This window comes from Rhinoderma darwinii, chromosome 11 (genome assembly GCF_050947455.1).
Source record: "Rhinoderma darwinii isolate aRhiDar2 chromosome 11, aRhiDar2.hap1, whole genome shotgun sequence".
Classification (NCBI taxonomy): Eukaryota; Metazoa; Chordata; class Amphibia; order Anura; family Rhinodermatidae; genus Rhinoderma; species Rhinoderma darwinii.
In genome coordinates, this window is record NC_134697.1 from 102,218,039 (window position 1) to 102,241,340 (window position 23,302).

Consider the following 23,302-nt stretch of genomic DNA (forward strand, 5'->3'; position numbering starts at 1 on the left):
TGGCATAGGGCAACATGATCTAAAGCAGGGGTCTCAAGCATGCGGGCCGCGGGACACAGTGCCGCTCGACTTTGGAATTCCCTGACATCGCTGTCCACATATGAACAGCGATGTCTGGGGCTTCCCCAGAGCCGGAGTCCCGTGCAGAGCGCTAGTACAGGCTCTGCTCCGGGACTCTGGAATTCCCTAGAGCAGGAGTCCCAGTGATGTCAAGACCACAGCTGGAGTCCTAAGAAGAGCCTACTAGTGCTCTGCCCGGGACTCCAGCTCTGGGGTTGCCCCTGACATCTCTGTCCATATATGGACAGTGATGGCAGGAGCAGAGCTGGAATCCCAGGCAGAGTGCTATAAGCGGCTCTGCTCCGGCACTCCAGCTCTGGGCAAGCCCCTGACATCACTGTGGCAGCATCCGGTGAGGGCACTGTGGCAGCATCCACTGAGGGCACTGTGGTACTATCTAAAAAGGGGCTGCCCAATCTTGACGTGTGTCTGCCAAACGCTGCAAACTGAGCCGCCGGACTGCATTTAGCGACTGGAAAACTGGATTGTTGAAATAAGCACGTGGTGAAATATCTCAAATTTTAAACCTAGCAGTATTATTCTAGTAATATAGTGTTATAGTAGTTCAAATAACTAATTTATTAACAATAATTTTGTGTTGTATCAAATTTGAAAGTAATGCGGCCCGTCAACTTCCCATTTTTTCTATATGTGGCCCACTTACCCGGCCGAGTTTGAGACCCCTGATCTAAAGTCTTTTGATATATTTAAACTGATCCATGATCCCTCGTATGCGATACATAGGCCCAGCACCGTCGTACAAGACACATCCCTAGATGGTGATTTTTGCAGCGCCTCGCTCTACTGCTTTCACACTGGCTGAATTCCGTGCTCGGGGGTCGTGTGACTTACTGTCTGCGCCCACTAGACCCAGAAAAGAACCGTTTTGCTTTCATCCCTCCACACACAACGTTGTGCCGTTTCTCTTTGGGCCAGACAGTGTTTTCTTCGGTAAGTTTTCACCTATTCAGGACACGTCTTTTCTTGCTGGTAACTTGGCTTCACCTAATCGTCTTGTGATTGGAGGAGATCACTGGTAACTTCTCATCTTTCTGGAGGTGATCATTGGCTGAGCCTTTGCCATTTTGGCTACTCGTCGATCCGTTAGATCAGTCGTTCCCCGTTTCCTTCCGCGTCTTCCAGGTTTTGGTTTCAAGGCATTTGAGATGATTTTAGCTGAGCGGCCGATAATTTGCTGCATTTCTCTACATGTTTTTCCCTCTCCAATCAACTTTTTAATTGGTCTGTTTTTCATCAGAACAATGTCTGAAACGCCCCGTTTTCACCGATATTTCAGAAGGAAATGCTCTATAACCAACGTGTGACATTTACCTTGACCCCTGTTATTCCACAGAAGGAATGACTTCACCAATGTAACTCTGCACTGCTCGTATTGTGAACATTTAATGATTCAATTACTCAGAATGAGCGGCATACATGTCCTAATCCGGGCTGGACTGAGACTAAGAAGCAGCCCCGGCACCCCATATATTATACACTGGATAAATAGCGGCATACATGTCCTAATCAGGGCCGGACTGAGACTAAGAAGCAGCCCCGGCACCCCACATATTATACACTGGATAAATAGCGGCATACATGTCCTAATCAGGGCCGGACTGAGACTAAGAAGCAGCCCCGACACCCCATATATTATACACTGGATAAATAGCGGCATACATGTCCTAATCAGGGCCGGACTGAGACTAAGAAGCAGCCCCGGCACCCCACATATTATACACTGGATAAATAGCGGCATACATGTCCTAATCAGGGCCGGACTGAGACTAAGAAGCAGCCCCGGCACCCCACATATTATACACTGGATAAATAGCGGCATACATGTCCTAATCAGGACCGGACTGTGACTAAGAAGCAGCCCCGGCACCCCATATATTATACACTGGATAAATAGCGGCATACATATCCTAATCAGGACCGGACTGAGACTAAGAAGCAGCCCCGGCACCCCACATATTATACACTGGATAAATAGCGGCATACATGTCCTAATCAGGGCCGGACTGAGACTAAGAAGCAGCCCCGGCACCCCACATATTATACACTGGATAAATAGCGGCATACATGTCCTAATCAGGACCGGACTGTGACTAAGAAGCAGCCCCGGCACCCCATATATTATACACTGGATAAATAGCGGCATACATGTCCTAATCAGGGCCGGACTGAGACTAAGAAGCAGCCCCGGCACCCCATATATTATACACTGGATAAATAGCGGCATACATGTCCTAATCAGGGCCGGACTGAGACTAAGAAGCAGCCCCGGCACCCCATATATTATACACTGGATAAATAGCGGCATACATGTCCTAATCAGTGCCGGACTGAGACTAAGAAGCAGCCCCGGCACCCCACATATTATACACTGGATAAATAGCGGCATACATGTCCTAATCAGGGCCGGACTGAGACTAAGAAGCAGCCCCGGCACCCCACATATTATACACTGGATAAATAGCGGCATACATGTCCTAATCAGGGCCGGACTGAGACTAAGAAGCAGCCCCGGCACCCCATATATTATACACTGGATAAATAGCGGCATACATGTCCTAATCAGGGCCGGACTGTGACTAAGAAGCAGCCCCGGCACCCCACATATTATACACTGGATAAATAGCGGCATACATGTCCTAATCAGGGCCGGACTGAGACTAAGAAGCAGCCCCGGCACCCCACATATTATACACTGGATAAATAGCGGCATACATGTCCTAATCAGGGCCGGACTGAGACTAAGAAGCAGCCCCGGCACCCCACATATTATACACTGGATAAATAGCGGCATACATGTCCTAATCCGGGCCGGACTGAGACTAAGAAGCAGCCCCGGCACCCCACATGTTACACACTGGATAAATAGCGGCATACATGTCCTAATCAGTGCCGGACTGAGACTAAGAAGCAGCCCCGGCACCCCACATATTATACACTGGATAAATAGCGGCATACATGTCCTAATCAGGGCCGGACTGAGACTAAGAAGCAGCCCCGGCACCCCACATATTATACACTGGATAAATAGCGGCATACATGTCCTAATCAGGGCCGGACTGAGACTAAGAAGCAGCCCCGGCACCCCACATATTATACACTGGATAAATAGCGGCATACATGTCCTAATCAGGGCCGGACTGAGACTAAGAAGCAGCCCCGGCACCCCACATATTATACACTGGATAAATAGCGGCATACATGTCCTAATCCGGGCCGGACTGAGACTAAGAAGCAGCCCCGGCACCCCACATGTTACACACTGGATAAATAGCGGCATACATGTCCTAATCAGTGCCGGACTGAGACTAAGAAGCAGCCCCGGCACCCCACATATTATACACTGGATAAATAGCGGCATACATGTCCTAATCAGGGCCGGACTGAGACTAAGAAGCAGCCCCGGCACCCCATATATTATACACTGGATAAATAGCGGCATACATGTCCTAATCAGGGCCGGACTGAGACTAAGAAGCAGCCCCGGCACCCCACATATTATACACTGGATAAATAGCGGCATACATGTCCTAATCAGGGCCGGACTGAGACTAAGAAGCAGCCCCGGCACCCCATATATTATACACTGGATAAATAGCGGCATACATGTCCTAATCAGTGCCGGACTGAGACTAAGAAGCAGCCCCGGCACCCTATATATTATACACTGGATAAATAGCGGCATACATGTCCTAATCAGGGCCGGACTGAGACTAAGAAGCAGCCCCGGCACCCCATATATTATACACTGGATAAATAGCGGCATACATGTCCTAATCCGGGCCGGACTGAGACTAAGAAGCAGCCCGGCACCCCACATATTATACACTGGATAAATAGCGGCATACATGTCCTAATCAGGGCCGGACTGAGACTAAGAAGCAGCCCCGGCACCCCACATATTATACACTGGATAAATAGCGGCATACATGTCCTAATCCGGGCCGGACTGAGACTAAGAAGCAGCCCCGGCACCCCACATATTATACACTGGATAAATAGCGGCATACATGTCCTAATCAGGGCCGGACTGAGACTAAGAAGCAGCCCCGGCACCCCATATATTATACACTGGATAAATAGCGGCATACATGTCCTAATCAGGGCCGGACTGAGACTAAGAAGCAGCCCCGGCACCCCACATATTATACACTGGATAAATAGCGGCATACATGTCCTAATCAGGGCCGGACTGAGACTAAGAAGCAGCCCGGCACCCCACATATTATACACTGGATAAATAGCGGCATACATGTCCTAATCAGGGCCGGACTGAGACTAAGAAGCAGCCCCGGCACCCCACATATTATACACTGGATAAATAGCGGCATACATGTCCTAATCAGGGCCGGACTGAGACTAAGAAGCAGCCCCGGCACCCCACATATTATACACTGGATAAATAGCGGCATACATGTCCTAATCAGGGCCGGACTGAGACTAAGAAGCAGCCCCGGCACCCCACATATTATACACTGGATAAATAGCGGCATACATGTCCTAATCAGGGCCGGACTGAGACTAAGAAGCAGCCCCGGCACCCCATATATTATACACTGGATAAATAGCGGCATACATGTCCTAATCAGGGCCGGACTGAGACTAAGAAGCAGCCCCGGCACCCCACATATTATACACTGGATAAATAGCGGCATACATGTCCTAATCAGGGCCGGACTGAGACTAAGAAGCAGCCCCGGCACCCCACATATTATACACTGGATAAATAGCGGCATACATGTCCTAATCAGGGCCGGACTGAGACTAAGAAGCAGCCCCGGCACCCCACATATTATACACTGGATAAATAGCGGCATACATGTCCTAATCAGGGCCGGACTGAGACTAAGAAGCAGCCCCGGCACCCCATATATTATACACTGGATAAATAGCGGCATACATGTCCTAATCAGGGCCGGACTGAGACTAAGAAGCAGCCCCGGCACCCCACATATTATACACTGGATAAATAGCGGCATACATGTCCTAATCAGGGCCGGACTGAGACTAAGAAGCAGCCCCGGCACCCCACATATTATACACTGGATAAATAGCGGCATACATGTCCTAATCAGGGCCGGACTGAGACTAAGAAGCAGCCCCGGCACCCCACATATTATACACTGGATAAATAGCGGCATACATGTCCTAATCAGGGCCGGACTGAGACTAAGAAGCAGCCCCGGCACCCCACATATTATACACTGGATAAATAGCGGCATACATGTCCTAATCCGGGCCGGACTGAGACTAAGAAGCAGCCCCGGCACCCCACATGTTACACACTGGATAAATAGCGGCATACATGTCCTAATCAGTGCCGGACTGAGACTAAGAAGCAGCCCCGGCACCCCACATATTATACACTGGATAAATAGCGGCATACATGTCCTAATCAGGGCCGGACTGAGACTAAGAAGCAGCCCCGGCACCCCACATATTATACACTGGATAAATAGCGGCATACATGTCCTAATCAGGGCCGGACTGAGACTAAGAAGCAGCCCCGGCACCCCACATATTATACACTGGATAAATAGCGGCATACATGTCCTAATCCGGGCCGGACTGAGACTAAGAAGCAGCCCCGGCACCCCACATGTTACACACTGGATAAATAGCGGCATACATGTCCTAATCAGTGCCGGACTGAGACTAAGAAGCAGCCCCGGCACCCCACATATTATACACTGGATAAATAGCGGCATACATGTCCTAATCAGGGCCGGACTGAGACTAAGAAGCAGCCCCGGCACCCCACATATTATACACTGGATAAATAGCGGCATACATGTCCTAATCAGGGCCGGACTGAGACTAAGAAGCAGCCCCGGCACCCCATATATTATACACTGGATAAATAGCGGCATACATGTCCTAATCAGGGCCGGACTGAGACTAAGAAGCAGCCCCGGCACCCCACATATTATACACTGGATAAATAGCGGCATACATGTCCTAATCAGGGCCGGACTGAGACTAAGAAGCAGCCCCGGCACCCCATATATTATACACTGGATAAATAGCGGCATACATGTCCTAATCAGTGCCGGACTGAGACTAAGAAGCAGCCCCGGCACCCTATATATTATACACTGGATAAATAGCGGCATACATGTCCTAATCAGGGCCGGACTGAGACTAAGAAGCAGCCCCGGCACCCCATATATTATACACTGGATAAATAGCGGCATACATGTCCTAATCCGGGCCGGACTGAGACTAAGAAGCAGCCCGGCACCCCACATATTATACACTGGATAAATAGCGGCATACATGTCCTAATCAGGGCCGGACTGAGACTAAGAAGCAGCCCCGGCACCCCACATATTATACACTGGATAAATAGCGGCATACATGTCCTAATCCGGGCCGGACTGAGACTAAGAAGCAGCCCCGGCACCCCACATATTATACACTGGATAAATAGCGGCATACATGTCCTAATCAGGGCCGGACTGAGACTAAGAAGCAGCCCCGGCACCCCATATATTATACACTGGATAAATAGCGGCATACATGTCCTAATCAGGGCCGGACTGAGACTAAGAAGCAGCCCCGGCACCCCACATATTATACACTGGATAAATAGCGGCATACATGTCCTAATCAGGGCCGGACTGAGACTAAGAAGCAGCCCGGCACCCCACATATTATACACTGGATAAATAGCGGCATACATGTCCTAATCAGGGCCGGACTGAGACTAAGAAGCAGCCCCGGCACCCCACATATTATACACTGGATAAATAGCGGCATACATGTCCTAATCAGGGCCGGACTGAGACTAAGAAGCAGCCCCGGCACCCCACATATTATACACTGGATAAATAGCGGCATACATGTCCTAATCAGGGCCGGACTGAGACTAAGAAGCAGCCCCGGCACCCCACATATTATACACTGGATAAATAGCGGCATACATGTCCTAATCAGGGCCGGACTGAGACTAAGAAGCAGCCCCGGCACCCCATATATTATACACTGGATAAATAGCGGCATACATGTCCTAATCAGGGCCGGACTGAGACTAAGAAGCAGCCCCGGCACCCCACATATTATACACTGGATAAATAGCGGCATACATGTCCTAATCAGGGCCGGACTGAGACTAAGAAGCAGCCCCGGCACCCCACATATTATACACTGGATAAATAGCGGCATACATGTCCTAATCAGGGCCGGACTGAGACTAAGAAGCAGCCCCGGCACCCCACATATTATACACTGGATAAATAGCGGCATACATGTCCTAATCAGGGCCGGACTGAGACTAAGAAGCAGCCCCGGCACCCCATATATTATACACTGGATAAATAGCGGCATACATGTCCTAATCAGGGCCGGACTGAGACTAAGAAGCAGCCCCGGCACCCCACATATTATACACTGGATAAATAGCGGCATACATGTCCTAATCAGGGCCGGACTGAGACTAAGAAGCAGCCCCGGCACCCCACATATTATACACTGGATAAATAGCGGCATACATGTCCTAATCAGGGCCGGACTGAGACTAAGAAGCTGCCCCGGCACCCCATATATTATACACTGGATAAATAGCGGCATACATGTCCTAATCAGGGCCGGACTGAGACTAAGAAGCAGCCCCGGCACCCCACATATTATACACTGGATAAATAGCGGCATACATGTCCTAATCAGGGCCAGACTGAGACTAAGAAGCAGCCCCGGCACCCCACATATTATACACTGGATAAATAGCGGCATACATGTCCTAATCAGGGCCGGACTGAGACTAAGAAGCAGCCCCGGCACCCCATATATTATACACTGGATAAATAGCGGCATACATGTCCTAATCAGGGCCGGACTGAGACTAAGAAGCAGCCCCGGCACCCCATATATTATACACTGGATAAATAGCGGCATACATGTCCTAATCAGGGCCGGACTGAGACTAAGAAGCAGCCCCGGCACCCCACATATTATACACTGGATAAATAGCGGCATACATGTCCTAATCAGGGCCGGACTGAGACTAAGAAGCTGCCCCGGCACCCCATATATTATACACTGGATAAATAGCGGCATACATGTCCTAATCAGGGCCGGACTGAGACTAAGAAGCAGCCCCGGCACCCCACATATTATACACTGGATAAATAGCGGCATACATGTCCTAATCAGGGCCGGACTGAGACTAAGAAGCAGCCCCGGCACCCCACATATTATACACTGGATAAATAGCGGCATACATGTCCTAATCAGGGCCGGACTGAGACTAAGAAGCAGCCCCGGCACCCCACATATTATACACTGGATAAATAGCGGCATACATGTCCTAATCAGGGCCGGACTGAGACTAAGAAGCAGCCCCGGCACCCCACATATTATACACTGGATAAATAGCGGCATACATGTCCTAATCAGGGCCGGACTGAGACTAAGAAGCAGCCCCGGCACCCCACATATTATACACTGGATAAATAGCGGCATACATGTCCTAATCAGGGCCGGACTGAGACTAAGAAGCAGCCCCGGCACCCCACATATTATACACTGGATAAATAGCGGCATACATGTCCTAATCAGGGCCGGACTGAGACTAAGAAGCAGCCCCGGCACCCCATATATTATACACTGGATAAATAGCGGCATACATGTCCTAATCAGGGCCGGACTGAGACTAAGAAGCAGCCCCGGCACCCCACATATTATACACTGGATAAATAGCGGCATACATGTCCTAATCAGGGCCGGACTGAGACTAAGAAGCAGCCCCGGCACCCCACATATTATACACTGGATAAATAGCGGCATACATGTCCTAATCAGGGCCGGACTGAGACTAAGAAGCAGCCCCGGCACCCCACATATTATACACTGGATAAATAGCGGCATACATGTCCTAATCCGGGCCGGACTGAGACTAAGAAGCAGCCCCGGCACCCCACATATTATACACTGGATAAATAGCGGCATACATGTCCTAATCAGGGCCGGACTGAGACTAAGAAGCAGCCCCGGCACCCCACATATTATACACTGGATAAATAGCGGCATACATGTCCTAATCAGGGCCGGACTGAGACTAAGAAGCAGCCCCGGCACCCCACATATTATACACTGGATAAATAGCGGCATACATGTCCTAATCAGGGCCGGACTGAGACTAAGAAGCAGCCCCGGCACCCCACATATTATACACTGGATAAATAGCGGCATACATGTCCTAATCAGGGCCGGACTGAGACTAAGAAGCAGCCCCGGCACCCCACATATTATACACTGGATAAATAGCGGCATACATGTCCTAATCAGGGCCGGACTGAGACTAAGAAGCAGCCCCGGCACCCCATATATTATACACTGGATAAATAGCGGCATACATGTCCTAATCAGGGCCGGACTGAGACTAAGAAGCAGCCCCGGCACCCCATATATTATACACTGGATAAATAGCGGCATACATGTCCTAAACAGGGCCGGACTGAGACTAAGAAGCAGCCCCGGCACCCCACATATTATACACTGGATAAATAGCGGCATACATGTCCTAATCAGGGCCGGACTGAGACTAAGAAGCAGCCCCGGCACCCCACATATTATACACTGGATAAATAGCGGCATACATGTCCTAATCAGGGCCGGACTGAGACTAAGAAGCAGCCCCGGCACCCCACATATTATACACTGGATAAATAGCGGCATACATGTCCTAATCAGGGCCGGACTGAGACTAAGAAGCAGCCCCGGCACCCCATATATTATACACTGGATAAATAGCGGCATACATGTCCTAATCAGGGCCGGACTGAGACTAAGAAGCAGCCCCGGCACCCCACATATTATACACTGGATAAATAGCGGCATACATGTCCTAATCAGGGCCGGACTGAGACTAAGAAGCAGCCCCGGCACCCCACATATTATACACTGGATAAATAGCGGCATACATGTCCTAATCAGGGCCGGACTGAGACTAAGAAGCAGCCCCGGCACCCCATATATTATACACTGGATAAATAGCGGCATACATGTCCTAATCAGGGCCGGACTGAGACTAAGAAGCAGCCCCGGCACCCCACATATTATACACTGGATAAATAGCGGCATACATGTCCTAATCAGGGCCGGACTGAGACTAAGAAGCAGCCCCGGCACCCCACATATTATACACTGGATAAATAGCGGCATACATGTCCTAATCAGGGCCGGACTGAGACTAAGAAGCAGCCCCGGCACCCCACATATTATACACTGGATAAATAGCGGCATACATGTCCTAATCAGGGCCGGACTGAGACTAAGAAGCAGCCCCGGCACCCCACATATTATACACTGGATAAATAGCGGCATACATGTCCTAATCAGGGCCGGACTGAGACTAAGAAGCAGCCCCGGCACCCCACATATTATACACTGGATAAATAGCGGCATACATGTCCTAATCAGGGCCGGACTGAGACTAAGAAGCAGCCCCGGCACCCCACATATTATACACTGGATAAATAGCGGCATACATGTCCTAATCAGGGCCGGACTGAGACTAAGAAGCAGCCCCGGCACCCCACATATTATACACTGGATAAATAGCGGCATACATGTCCTAATCAGGGCCGGACTGAGACTAAGAAGCAGCCCCGGCACCCCATATATTATACACTGGATAAATAGCGGCATACATGTCCTAATCAGGGCCGGACTGAGACTAAGAAGCAGCCCCGGCACCCCACATATTATACACTGGATAAATAGCGGCATACATGTCCTAATCAGGGCCGGACTGAGACTAAGAAGCAGCCCCGGCACCCCACATATTATACACTGGATAAATAGCGGCATACATGTCCTAATCAGGGCCGGACTGAGACTAAGAAGCAGCCCCGGCACCCCACATATTATACACTGGATAAATAGCGGCATACATGTCCTTATCAGGGCCGGACTGAGACTAAGAAGCAGCCCCGGCACCCCACATATTATACACTGGATAAATAGCGGCATACATGTCCTAATCAGGGCCGGACTGAGACTAAGAAGCAGCCCCGGCACCCCACATATTATACACTGGATAAATAGCGGCATACATGTCCTAATCAGGGCCGGACTGAGACTAAGAAGCAGCCCCGGCACCCCACATATTATACACTGGATAAATAGCGGCATACATGTCCTAATCAGGGCCGGACTGAGACTAAGAAGCAGCCCCGGCACCCCACATATTATACACTGGATAAATAGCGGCATACATGTCCTAATCAGGGCCGGACTGAGACTAAGAAGCAGCCCCGGCACCCCATATATTATACACTGGATAAATAGCGGCATACATGTCCTAATCAGGGCCGGACTGAGACTAAGAAGCAGCCCCGGCACCCCACATATTATACACTGGATAAATAGCGGCATACATGTCCTAATCAGGGCCGGACTGAGACTAAGAAGCAGCCCCGGCACCCCATATATTATACACTGGATAAATAGCGGCATACATGTCCTAATCAGGGCCGGACTGAGACTAAGAAGCAGCCCCGGCACCCCACATATTATACACTGGATAAATAGCGGCATACATGTCCTAATCAGGGCCGGACTGAGACTAAGAAGCAGCCCCGGCACCCCACATATTATACACTGGATAAATAGCGGCATACATGTCCTAATCAGGGCCGGACTGAGACTAAGAAGCAGCCCCGGCACCCCATATATTATACACTGGATAAATAGCGGCATACATGTCCTAATCAGTGCCGGACTGAGACTAAGAAGCAGCCCCGGCACCCCACATATTATACACTGGATAAATAGCGGCATACATGTCCTAATCAGGGCCGGACTGAGACTAAGAAGCAGCCCCGGCACCCCACATATTATACACTGGATAAATAGCGGCATACATGTCCTAATCAGGGCCGGACTGAGACTAAGAAGCAGCCCCGGCACCCCACATATTATACACTGGATAAATAGCGGCATACATGTCCTAATCAGGGCCGGACTGAGACTAAGAAGCAGCCCCGGCACCCCACATATTATACACTGGATAAATAGCGGCATACATGTCCTAATCAGGGCCGGACTGAGACTAAGAAGCAGCCCCGGCACCCCATATATTATACACTGGATAAATAGCGGCATACATGTCCTAATCAGGGCCGGACTGAGACTAAGAAGCAGCCCCGGCACCCCACATATTATACACTGGATAAATAGCGGCATACATGTCCTAATCAGGGCCGGACTGAGACTAAGAAGCAGCCCCGGCACCCCACATATTATACACTGGATAAATAGCGGCATACATGTCCTAATCAGGGCCGGACTGAGACTAAGAAGCAGCCCCGGCACCCCACATATTATACACTGGATAAATAGCGGCATACATGTCCTAATCAGGGCCGGACTGAGACTAAGAAGCAGCCCCGGCACCCCACATATTATACACTGGATAAATAGCGGCATACATGTCCTAATCAGGGCCGGACTGAGACTAAGAAGCAGCCCCGGCACCCCACATATTATACACTGGATAAATAGCGGCATACATGTCCTAATCAGGGCCGGACTGAGACTAAGAAGCAGCCCCGGCACCCCACATATTATACACTGGATAAATAGCGGCATACATGTCCTAATCAGGGCCGGACTGAGACTAAGAAGCAGCCCCGGCACCCCACATATTATACACTGGATAAATAGCGGCATACATGTCCTAATCAGGGCCGGACTGAGACTAAGAAGCAGCCCCGGCACCCCACATATTATACACTGGATAAATAGCGGCATACATGTCCTAATCAGGGCCGGACTGAGACTAAGAAGCAGCCCCGGCACCCCACATATTATACACTGGATAAATAGCGGCATACATGTCCTAATCAGGGCCGGACTGAGACTAAGAAGCAGCCCCGGCACCCCACATATTATACACTGGATAAATAGCGGCATACATGTCCTAATCAGGGCCGGACTGAGACTAAGAAGCAGCCCCGGCACCCCACATATTATACACTGGATAAATAGCGGCATACATGTCCTAATCAGGGCCGGACTGAGACTAAGAAGCAGCCCCGGCACCCCATATATTATACACTGGATAAATAGCGGCATACATGTCCTAATCAGGGCCGGACTGAGACTAAGAAGCAGCCCCGGCACCCCACATATTATACACTGGATAAATAGCGGCATACATGTCCTAATCGGGGCCGGACTGAGACTAAGAAGCAGCCCCGGCACCCCACATATTATACACTGGATAAATAGCGGCATACATGTCCTAATCGGGGCCGAACTGAGACTAAGAAGCAGCCCCGGCACCCCACATATTATACACTGGATAAATAGCGGCATACATGTCCTAATCAGGGCCGGACTGAGACTAAGAAGCAGCCCCGGCACCCCACATATTATACACTGGATAAATAGCGGCATACATGTCCTAATCAGGGCCGGACTGAGACTAAGAAGCAGCCCCGGCACCCCACATATTATACACTGGATAAATAGCGGCATACATGTCCTAATCAGGGCCGGACTGAGACTAAGAAGCAGCCCCGGCACCCCATATATTATACACTGGATAAATAGCGGCATACATGTCCTAATCAGGGCCGGACTGAGACTAAGAAGCAGCCCCGGCACCCCACATATTATACACTGGATAAATAGCGGCATACATGTCCTAATCAGGGCCGGACTGAGACTAAGAAGCAGCCCCGGCACCCCACATATTATACACTGGATAAATAGCGGCATATATGTCCTAATCAGGGCCGGACTGAGACTAAGAAGCAGCCCCGGCACCCCATATATTATACACTGGATAAATAGCGGCATACATGTCCTAATCAGGGCCGGACTGAGACTAAGAAGCAGCCCCGGCACCCCACATATTATACACTGCATAAATAGCGGCATACATGTCCTAATCAGGGCCGGACTGAGACTAAGAAGCAGCCCCGGCACCCCATATATTATACACTGGATAAATAGCGGCATACATGTCCTAATCAGGGCCGGACTGAGACTAAGAAGCAGCCCCGGCACCCCACATATTATACACTGGATAAATAGCGGCATACATGTCCTAATCAGGGCCGGACTGAGACTAAGAAGCAGCCCCGGCACCCCACATATTATACACTGGATAAATAGCGGCATACATGTCCTAATCCGGGCCGGACTGAGACTAAGAAGCAGCCCCGGCACCCCATATATTATACACTGGATAAATAGCGGCATACATGTCCTAATCAGGGCCGGACTGAGACTAAGAAGCAGCCCCGGCACCCCACATATTATACACTGGATAAATAGCGGCATACATGTCCTAATCAGGGCCGGACTGAGACTAAGAAGCAGCCCCGGCACCCCACATATTATACACTGGATAAATAGCGGCATACATGTCCTAATCAGGGCCGGACTGAGACTAAGAAGCAGCCCCGGCACCCCACATATTATACACTGGATAAATAGCGGCATACATGTCCTAATCAGGGCCGGACTGAGACTAAGAAGCAGCCCCGGCACCCCACATATTATACACTGGATAAATAGCGGCATACATGTCCTAATCAGGGCCGGACTGAGACTAAGAAGCAGCCCCGGCACCCCATATATTATACACTGGATAAATAGCGGCATACATGTCCTAATCAGGGCCGGACTGAGACTAAGAAGCAGCCCCGGCACCCCACATATTATACACTGGATAAATAGCGGCATACATGTCCTAATCAGGGCCGGACTGAGACTAAGAAGCAGCCCCGGCACCCCATATATTATACACTAGATAAATAGCGGCATACATGTCCTAATCAGGGCCGGACTGAGACTAAGAAGCAGCCCCGGCACCCCACATATTATACACTGGATAAATAGCGGCATACATGTCCTAATCAGGGCCGGACTGAGACTAAGAAGCAGCCCCGGCACCCCACATATTATACACTGGATAAATAGCGGCATACATGTCCTAATCAGGGCCGGACTGAGACTAAGAAGCAGCCCCGGCACCCCACATATTATACACTGGATAAATAGCGGCATACATGTCCTAATCAGGGCCGGACTGAGACTAAGAAGCAGCCCCGGCACCCCACATATTATACACTGGATAAATAGCGGCATACATGTCCTAATCAGGGCCGGACTGAGACTAAGAAGCAGCCCCGGCACCCCACATATTATACACTGGATAAATAGCGGCATACATGTCCTAATCAGGGCCGGACTGAGACTAAGAAGCAGCCCCGGCACCCCACATATTATACACTGGATAAATAGCGGCATACATGTCCTAATCAGGGCCGGACTGAGACTAAGAAGCAGCCCCGGCACCCCACATATTATACACTGGATAAATAGCGGCATACATGTCCTAATCAGGGCCGGACTGAGACTAAGAAGCAGCCCCGGCACCCCACATATTATACACTGGATAAATAGCGGCATACATGTCCTAATCAGGGCCGGACTGAGACTAAGAAGCAGCCCCGGCACCCCACATATTATACACTGGATAAATAGCGGCATACATGTCCTAATCAGGGCCGGACTGAGACTAAGAAGCAGATTATACACTGGATAAATAGCGGCACGTTGCATATAGCTTTCCTTTTCTTTGCCAAGCCCCTTAAACCTAATCATATGATGAAGGACCGGCATCGCTTTATCAGTCAGGGACATCAGCATACGACCACTTTACAAGCCCCAATAATATACAATGACCATATAGCGCCCACTTAGCAGGTCTACGCAGGTGGTCGGCAGAGTTATATCACGCTATAGACCAGACAAGAGATTGCAATACCGATCAGACTCGTCACAAGAAGAATATATAATTATAGAGGATCTATCGGCTCTCTGGACCTGTATAAGAAAATCTGTGTATTCCCTGTGAAGTAACAATTCTGGAGCGTCTTTTCTTAGAAATCTGCGTTGTCTGTACTCCTCTGTTATTCCTCCTGGAAGTGTATGAACACATTGACAGCTGTTACTCTTCTCCATGTCCCTATACACTGTGTATCTGTGTACACTTTTGTAGCGCTACTGATAGTTAAAATCAATCAAATGACCGCTGCAGGCCACAAGATTTCATGCAACTAAATATATTGCTTTGTCCTGCCGCTGTAGCTCTATAGTTAAAATCAGTTAGTTGTGTTACAAAAAGTCTCCATGTAGGCCAGGTCTTATTTATAGATTTCCAGGAGAAATAACAGGAACGGCACAGCGAAGAGTTTTAAGATGCTCCAGAATTATCACCTCGTGTGGAATACAATAATTTACTGTAACAGACGTGTCAGGAGAGGTGACCGATCCTCTATAAATCCAGTGACTCACAGGTGATGTCTTTTCTTCTCTCTCCAGACCAACATGACTGCGGGAGACGTCTATGGTTTTAAGCTTCTGTATCCATTTCCGCCTAGTAATAGAAATAAATTCAAACCTCGAGACTAGATCCCAAAATAAGTTTATATAAAATAATAGTGCACCAGACCGTAAAAGTGTCATATTTTGTACCCTACTAGGTAATAGCGCCACATTTAGGCCACAATAGTAATGGTTCTTCTCTTAGTGTTCCCACTGTTTGTGCTCCCACACAGCAATAATGACCCCTATTTGGTAATAATGCCCACTGTTGCATCCCCAATAATGTAATAATGCCCTCTAGAAAGTAATAATGCCCCCTTCACAGTAAAAAGCCCCTTTCTGCCCCGCAAAGCTCATGATCAGACCCTACAGTAGTCAAACATTCCTACAAAGGTCATATCAGTGGCTGATATAACCTTTATAAGTGCCTATGGCCTCTGTCGGTGCTGATATGACTTCTGTAGCGGCTGATTATATCAGATTCTACAGAAGTCATGACAGCCCTGGTTATAGCCAACCCTTTCTGTACGGTAGTAAATGACTTGTATTACGGTATATTAGACCCTAGTGGGGCCCCCTACATCAGTATTCAAACCTAGTGGGATAATCTTGGCTTACTCGACAGTGCCTGCAGTAGCAGACGCTGGGCTCTGAGATAGTAGAGAGGAGAGCAAATGTTGGACACCGTCCATGTGGCAGCCTTCGGGAGTCGGCTACTTGCAGAAGAGAGGCAAGAGTAAGACAAACACCCACACACTCTCTGTCTGTGACTGAAGGGGGCAAAGAATGGCACAGGAAAGAGGGTGTTCGAACTAACCGCAGAGTTCACAACGCCGGACACCCTTCGCTCTACACAGCACTCCCTGCCAGTTTCAGGACTCTGTGTGTGCCACGGCTGTCGCACACAATGTGAACGTCCTGCTGCTGGTTGTTCCAGGCCTGGCTTTCTGAGGGCAGATTTGGGGCTAGCTGCTTCTTTGTGGGGAGTTTCAGCAATATAAGGGTCCATGAGGCTAAGCTAACAGCAGTGTCCAATAAACAAATCTATGTCTCATCTCGTATGTATATTATGTTCCACTTCACTGCACACATCAAAGCAAGTAAGACATCGTTGTTCCAATTCACAACTCACAGAATACATTTTTCAAACCAAGCTCAGTACATATATACAGCACCAAAAACAAAGCTCAGTACATATATACAGCACCAGAACAAAGCTCAGTACATATATACAGCACCAGAACAAAGCTCCAGAAATCCACTTACCCGCAGCCGTGACCGCAGGACCGCATCTTTATGTCGGCGTGTCCCTCCTCAGAGATGTCGACACACACGGCTGCAGAGCTCTCCTGTGCCCTGTCTAAAGTTTCCCAATCAACCCAGTAACACCCTGGGCCCTGGCATGGGCTAATCCTATCTGGGAACGTGAGGGTCCAGAGATTTCCAAAGCATTATCTGGATTCAGCAGGATATAGTAGATAGTCTCCAATTGCCCACGGTTCCTCTAGAAAGACCCTTGGCAGTCACCTCTGTGAATGGACAACTTCTGCCCGATCCTATATTGTTCATGACAAAACTGCTAAGATTTCAAGTCGGCATCCCCCATGTGGAACAGATTGTCTTCTTTGTCCTAAAAGAACAACCTACAAAACCTCTGACCAAAACAATGGCATAGAAAGGGGTCCCTTGATACAAGTAGACAACCTAAAGCAAACAAAAAAGGGGCATGGCCCTAAAAATAATAATAAACTATGTAATATACAAAAGTACAAAATCTTTATTAGAAATAATACAACAGATAACACGGAATATAAAAACGAATGAACCACATATGGAGATAAAGACAGTGCGGTCAGATGTAAAAGACCATAAACATAGATTCAGCCAACCAAGGGAAGCCGGGAACCGCTCATGTAACCCACAGGGAAAGAATCGTGCATATAGAATGACTATGCCCAGATGTATAGGGAAGTACTGCCTATCTACACATGCAATATGTATGAACAGGCTAGGGAAAGTCCCAACAAAATACCTGGGCAAAAATAGTCAGGCAAAGTAAGACTGTAGTGATAGATAGAAAAACAGTAAATGTGTCATACAGAAACCCAATGCCAGCACGTACCCTGAGACATAATGGAGAGCGGAACCAACGACCCAGAACGGAAGGATGAATAGCGCCTCGACGCGCGTTTCGCCAAGCAGTCCGGCTTCGTCTTGGTTGGCTGACTCTGTATGTTTATGGTCTTTTACATCTGACCGCACTGTCTTTATCTCCATATGTGGTTCATTCGTTTTTATATTCCGTGTTATCTGTTGTATTATTTCTAATAAAGATTTTGTATATTACATAGTTTATTATTATTTTTAGGGCCATGTCCCTTTTTTGTTCGCTTTAGGTTGTCTATTTGTCTTCTTTGTCCTGCCTAAACCTGTCAATCTTATTTTGCTGGGCCTGCCTTGGATTCGTTTACATGCTCTTGTTCTTGACTGGCACTCCGGAGAGGTCCTCCAATGGGGCCCCAAGTGTCCCCACCGCTGCCTACCACATGTTCGTCCAATCCAGTCTCCTCTGCCTCATTCGCTCTCTGGACTACCCACACACAATGCTGGCTTTGCGGACGTCTTCAGTAAAAAGGAAGCAGAGGTCCTTCCTCCTCATTGTCCCTACTATTGCCCTATAGAACTGCTCCCAGACGCCTCACCTTCTCGTGAACGGGTATATCTTCTCTCCTTGCCAGAGACCCAGGCCATGTCGTTCTATGTCAAGGAGAACCTTAAGAGGGGGTTTATTCGGAAGTCTTCATTTCCGGGCGGGAGCCGGGTTCTTTTTTGTGGAAAAAAAAAAGAAGGATCTCTTTGACTCTGTATTGATTACCGTGGTCTTAACAAAATCATGGTTAAGAACAAGTATCCCTTGCCGCTAATCACGGAGCTCTTTAAGCGGATTCATGGGGCCAAGGGTTTTACCAGGCTGGACTTACGTGGGGCTTACAGCTTGATCTGGATCTGTCAGGGTGTCGAGTGGAAGACCGCATTCAACACTCGAGGTGGACACTACGAGTACCTTGATTCCTGATGGACCTTGGCAACACATTGCCATGGATTTTATTACCGACCTTCCTCCTTCTGCAGATTGTACTACTGTCTGGGTCGTGGTGGATCGCTTCTCTAAGATGGCACATTTCATTACTCTGACTGGCCTTCCCTCTGCTCCCTCATTTGGCAAATTTATTTAGACATCATATCTTTCGTTTGCACGGACTGCCCCTCCATATTGTGTCTGATCGGGGTGTGCAATTTACTTTTAAATTCTGGAGAGCCCTATGTAAGCTCTAGATGTAAGATTGGACTTTTCCTCCGTTTATCACCCACAATCTAATGGCCAAGTTGAAAGGGTCAGTCAAATACTGGAGAATTATCTTCGTCACTTTGTTTCTGCTCAGCACGACAATTGGGTGCAGCTCATTCCTTGGGCCGAATTTTCCTACAACAACCAAACGAGTTAATCTACTGCTTCTCCGTTCTTCATTTTATACAGCCAATATCCACTTTTTCCTCTTCCAGGACCGGCTACATCCTAAGTGCCTGCAGATAATTCTTCATTTGGAGACTTTCTTCATATCTGGCTGCGAACCAAGTCTTCTATCCTACAGGCTGTGGACCGCATGAGGAGAAATGGTGATAAGAAAAAGCCCTCCTCAGTTTCTTTCCGTAGCCAAAGTCTGCTTATCGTCAAGGAATATTAATTTGAAAATCCCGTCTTGCAAATTTGCCCCCAACTTTCTTGGTCCTTTTGAAGTTCTGCAAAAATAAACCCTGTGTCCTATAAGCTTCGGCTACCCATCAAAATCCCCAAATTAAGCCTGTGGTCCTAAACCGATTCAGCAAATCCTTTGGTTCTATAGTTGCCCCCTGCGGTTCTTCTGACCTCTTTGAAGTAAGAGATCCTGGATTACAAGAGGGTAGGAGGGAGGACCTTCTACCTCGTGGACTGGAAAGGGTTTGGTCCTGAAGAAAGGTCGTGGGAGCCTGAAGAAAATGTGGATGCTCCAGCTCTCATCAGGAAATTCCTCTTACGCTCTGCACCTAAGAAGAGGGGGCGTAAGTGGAGGTGTTATGTAATGCCTTCAGTCGCGGACCGTCGGCATGTGAGCTCGTGCAGGCGTCTCCCCCCTCTCAGATGTTGACACACAAGACATCTGTGTCGGCTGTGTCGGCTGCACCTCTGCATAGGGTGGCTTAAAGGGCCAGCGTGCACACCTAGAAAATCTCAACCCATCCTATCCCAGCATACCAGGAACTATAAAAAGAACTCTGCCCTATTCCGCCTTGCCTGAGCATTGCGGTCTGCCCATGTTCGTTATTGCAAATGGTTCCTTAGTTGTATCCTGTGTTCCCGTTCCCCGTATCCAGTCATTGTGTTTGTACCATTGTGAAGCAAAGTGTCATCAGTGCCTAGTGTCATCAGTGCCACATGTCTGCTACGCCAAGTGTCTGCCACCGCAAGTGTCTGTCAAATCATCTATCCAGGTACTCTTGTCCTAGAGACTATTATTGACTATTGTTTGGCCAGCTGCTACTCCGCTACGGCGGATCGGCCTAGTGGGTCCACATACCCCAGAGTGTGTGACACTGGCCAATTATCCCAATAATTGCCCTGTGTAAACAGGCAGCGATCAGCAGAGTTTGCTCGTTCCTCAGCTGATCGTATAGTTTTAAATTGTGAAAAATATTATCGTTGTCGGCAGCACATCTTGGTGTATAAACAGGGAAACGCGCTGCCGACATGATACAAATGTATGCAGAGTAACGAACGCTCCTCCCCATACATAGCTCGTTGTGAGATGAGCAAACGAGCGCCGATCAACAAACTATCTCCTACATATGCTTCCAATTTATTGAACACCAACAGATGAAAAACTGATCAATTTCTTTTATAGGACATTTGTATTGGGGGGGGGGGGGGGGAGTTGCATATATCTTACCATATTTTACAGCAGCCGAGGGGTAATGGGGGGATTAATTCACGTCTTCTCCTCTTGACTCTAGTCTATTCCCAGGTCAGGCACTTACAGCTCTCCTACACCTTCCTTTTAACCAGTTATCGATAGAAACATGAAGCAACCCTTTACTTTTTAACACCTGGCGGGCATGGCAAAAATTCAGAACTAATTTTCAGCTTTCCCCTTTTCTGTCTCTCCACCTGCCATTGATATGTAGCCCTAACTTCCAGGGCGGTAACCCTCATGGCTTCATTTGTAGAGGGCATGCTATGGGACTAACCTCCTCAAAGTGCTTTGTTCATATGTTATGAAAAGATGCTCACGGTGTCTGAACTACGGTTGAAATTTCCAAACATACCAATAGACCCCTTCCATTATTTGCAGGCCAGAAGCTATATCACATCTGTCTTAACGCAATTTCCTGGATCGGGAATGGAACCCGTGTCTTTTCCAATGCTTCTTTAGACAAAACATACCTAAAGGTCAAATAAAAAGGAAGTATCAGTTCCTACACCTGCCACTGGACTAGGCGATAACTCAAACGCCATTGACAAAATGGCAGATCGATGATCGATCGCTTACTTACCAGGTCATTTTGAAAGTTTTGGAACAAGCTCATAAATTTCTTGCCTTGGCTCGATTTTTAGAAATGAGACTCAAAATAGCACACAGATCTTATTTAACTCCTCTTGTAGGCCACAGAATAGGTTTATCCAGTAGGTGGGAAAAGGGAAAAGGGGACGGAAAAATCGAAGGGCGCAGCCGTGTAGGAAATAAGGTTTAATTGTACATAAAACAACAACAATATATGTATTTCGAAGCCGTACCGGCCCCTTCGTTGGGTCTAGTACAAGTAATTAGTCCAAAGAAGTTTCTCTGCTTATATAGCCAATTTTCAAAGTCAGTAGCCCAAATGACTACCGGGTTAGGTTATAGGTCAAACGGAGGACAGGTTACGGCAGAAAATGTTCTACATAAGAAACACAAATAACACATAAAAATCACATAGAACACACTATTTTGTCCATAATATAAAAGACCATAAAAAAGGATGTTACTCAGATACTGCAACAAACCATTAATGATCAAAAAACTGGAAAAGGACCCCAAGAACATGCGAATATGACTAAAAATTTTGGATTCAATTTTATTACACAGTACATCATATAAAAGAATAGGAGACATACTCAGCAGACATTGGCTTGTACCCCAAACCGATCCTCCAAAAAATTCTACCTCTCAATCCGACAATTACGTTCAAAAGGGCTGGAACTATCAAAAATATTCTGGCCCCAAGTCGGGTGAATTTTTCTGCACTAAAGGGCAATTCGGGACATGAGATGCAACCACGTAACCCTTTGCCCACAGTGGGGAGCTTTAAATGTGGGCTAAATAGGTGTCTATGTTGTAAATCTATCACGGATAAAACCTATACATCCCGGTCACGACAAACTGAAAAAATATTTCATATCCAGGCAAATTTAAACTGCTAATGAATTGTATATGTGGAGTCCAGTATGTAGGGAGGACAATTGCAGACTGTGAAGAGAATCCCCCTCCGCAGCGTTTCTAGACCTTGCACTGTGCCACATGAGGGTCATTTTCCATGTTTTACCCCAATTGACCGAATCCAAGAAAATCATCCAGATCGCTTTAATACTCTCTGTAAAAGAGAAATCTTTTGGATTTATAAGTTAAAATCACTAAAACCGATCGGTCTGAACGAACTCAATGAGACCATCGTTTGAATCTACTTTTCATGAATACTTTTTTAGTATAGCGGAATAAGGTCCGTTTTTCTCTGCAGATGGAAATGAAGATCCATACATGTAAAAATACTCCCTGGTGTTAACATGGGCAGCTCCCGTCCTCAGCGA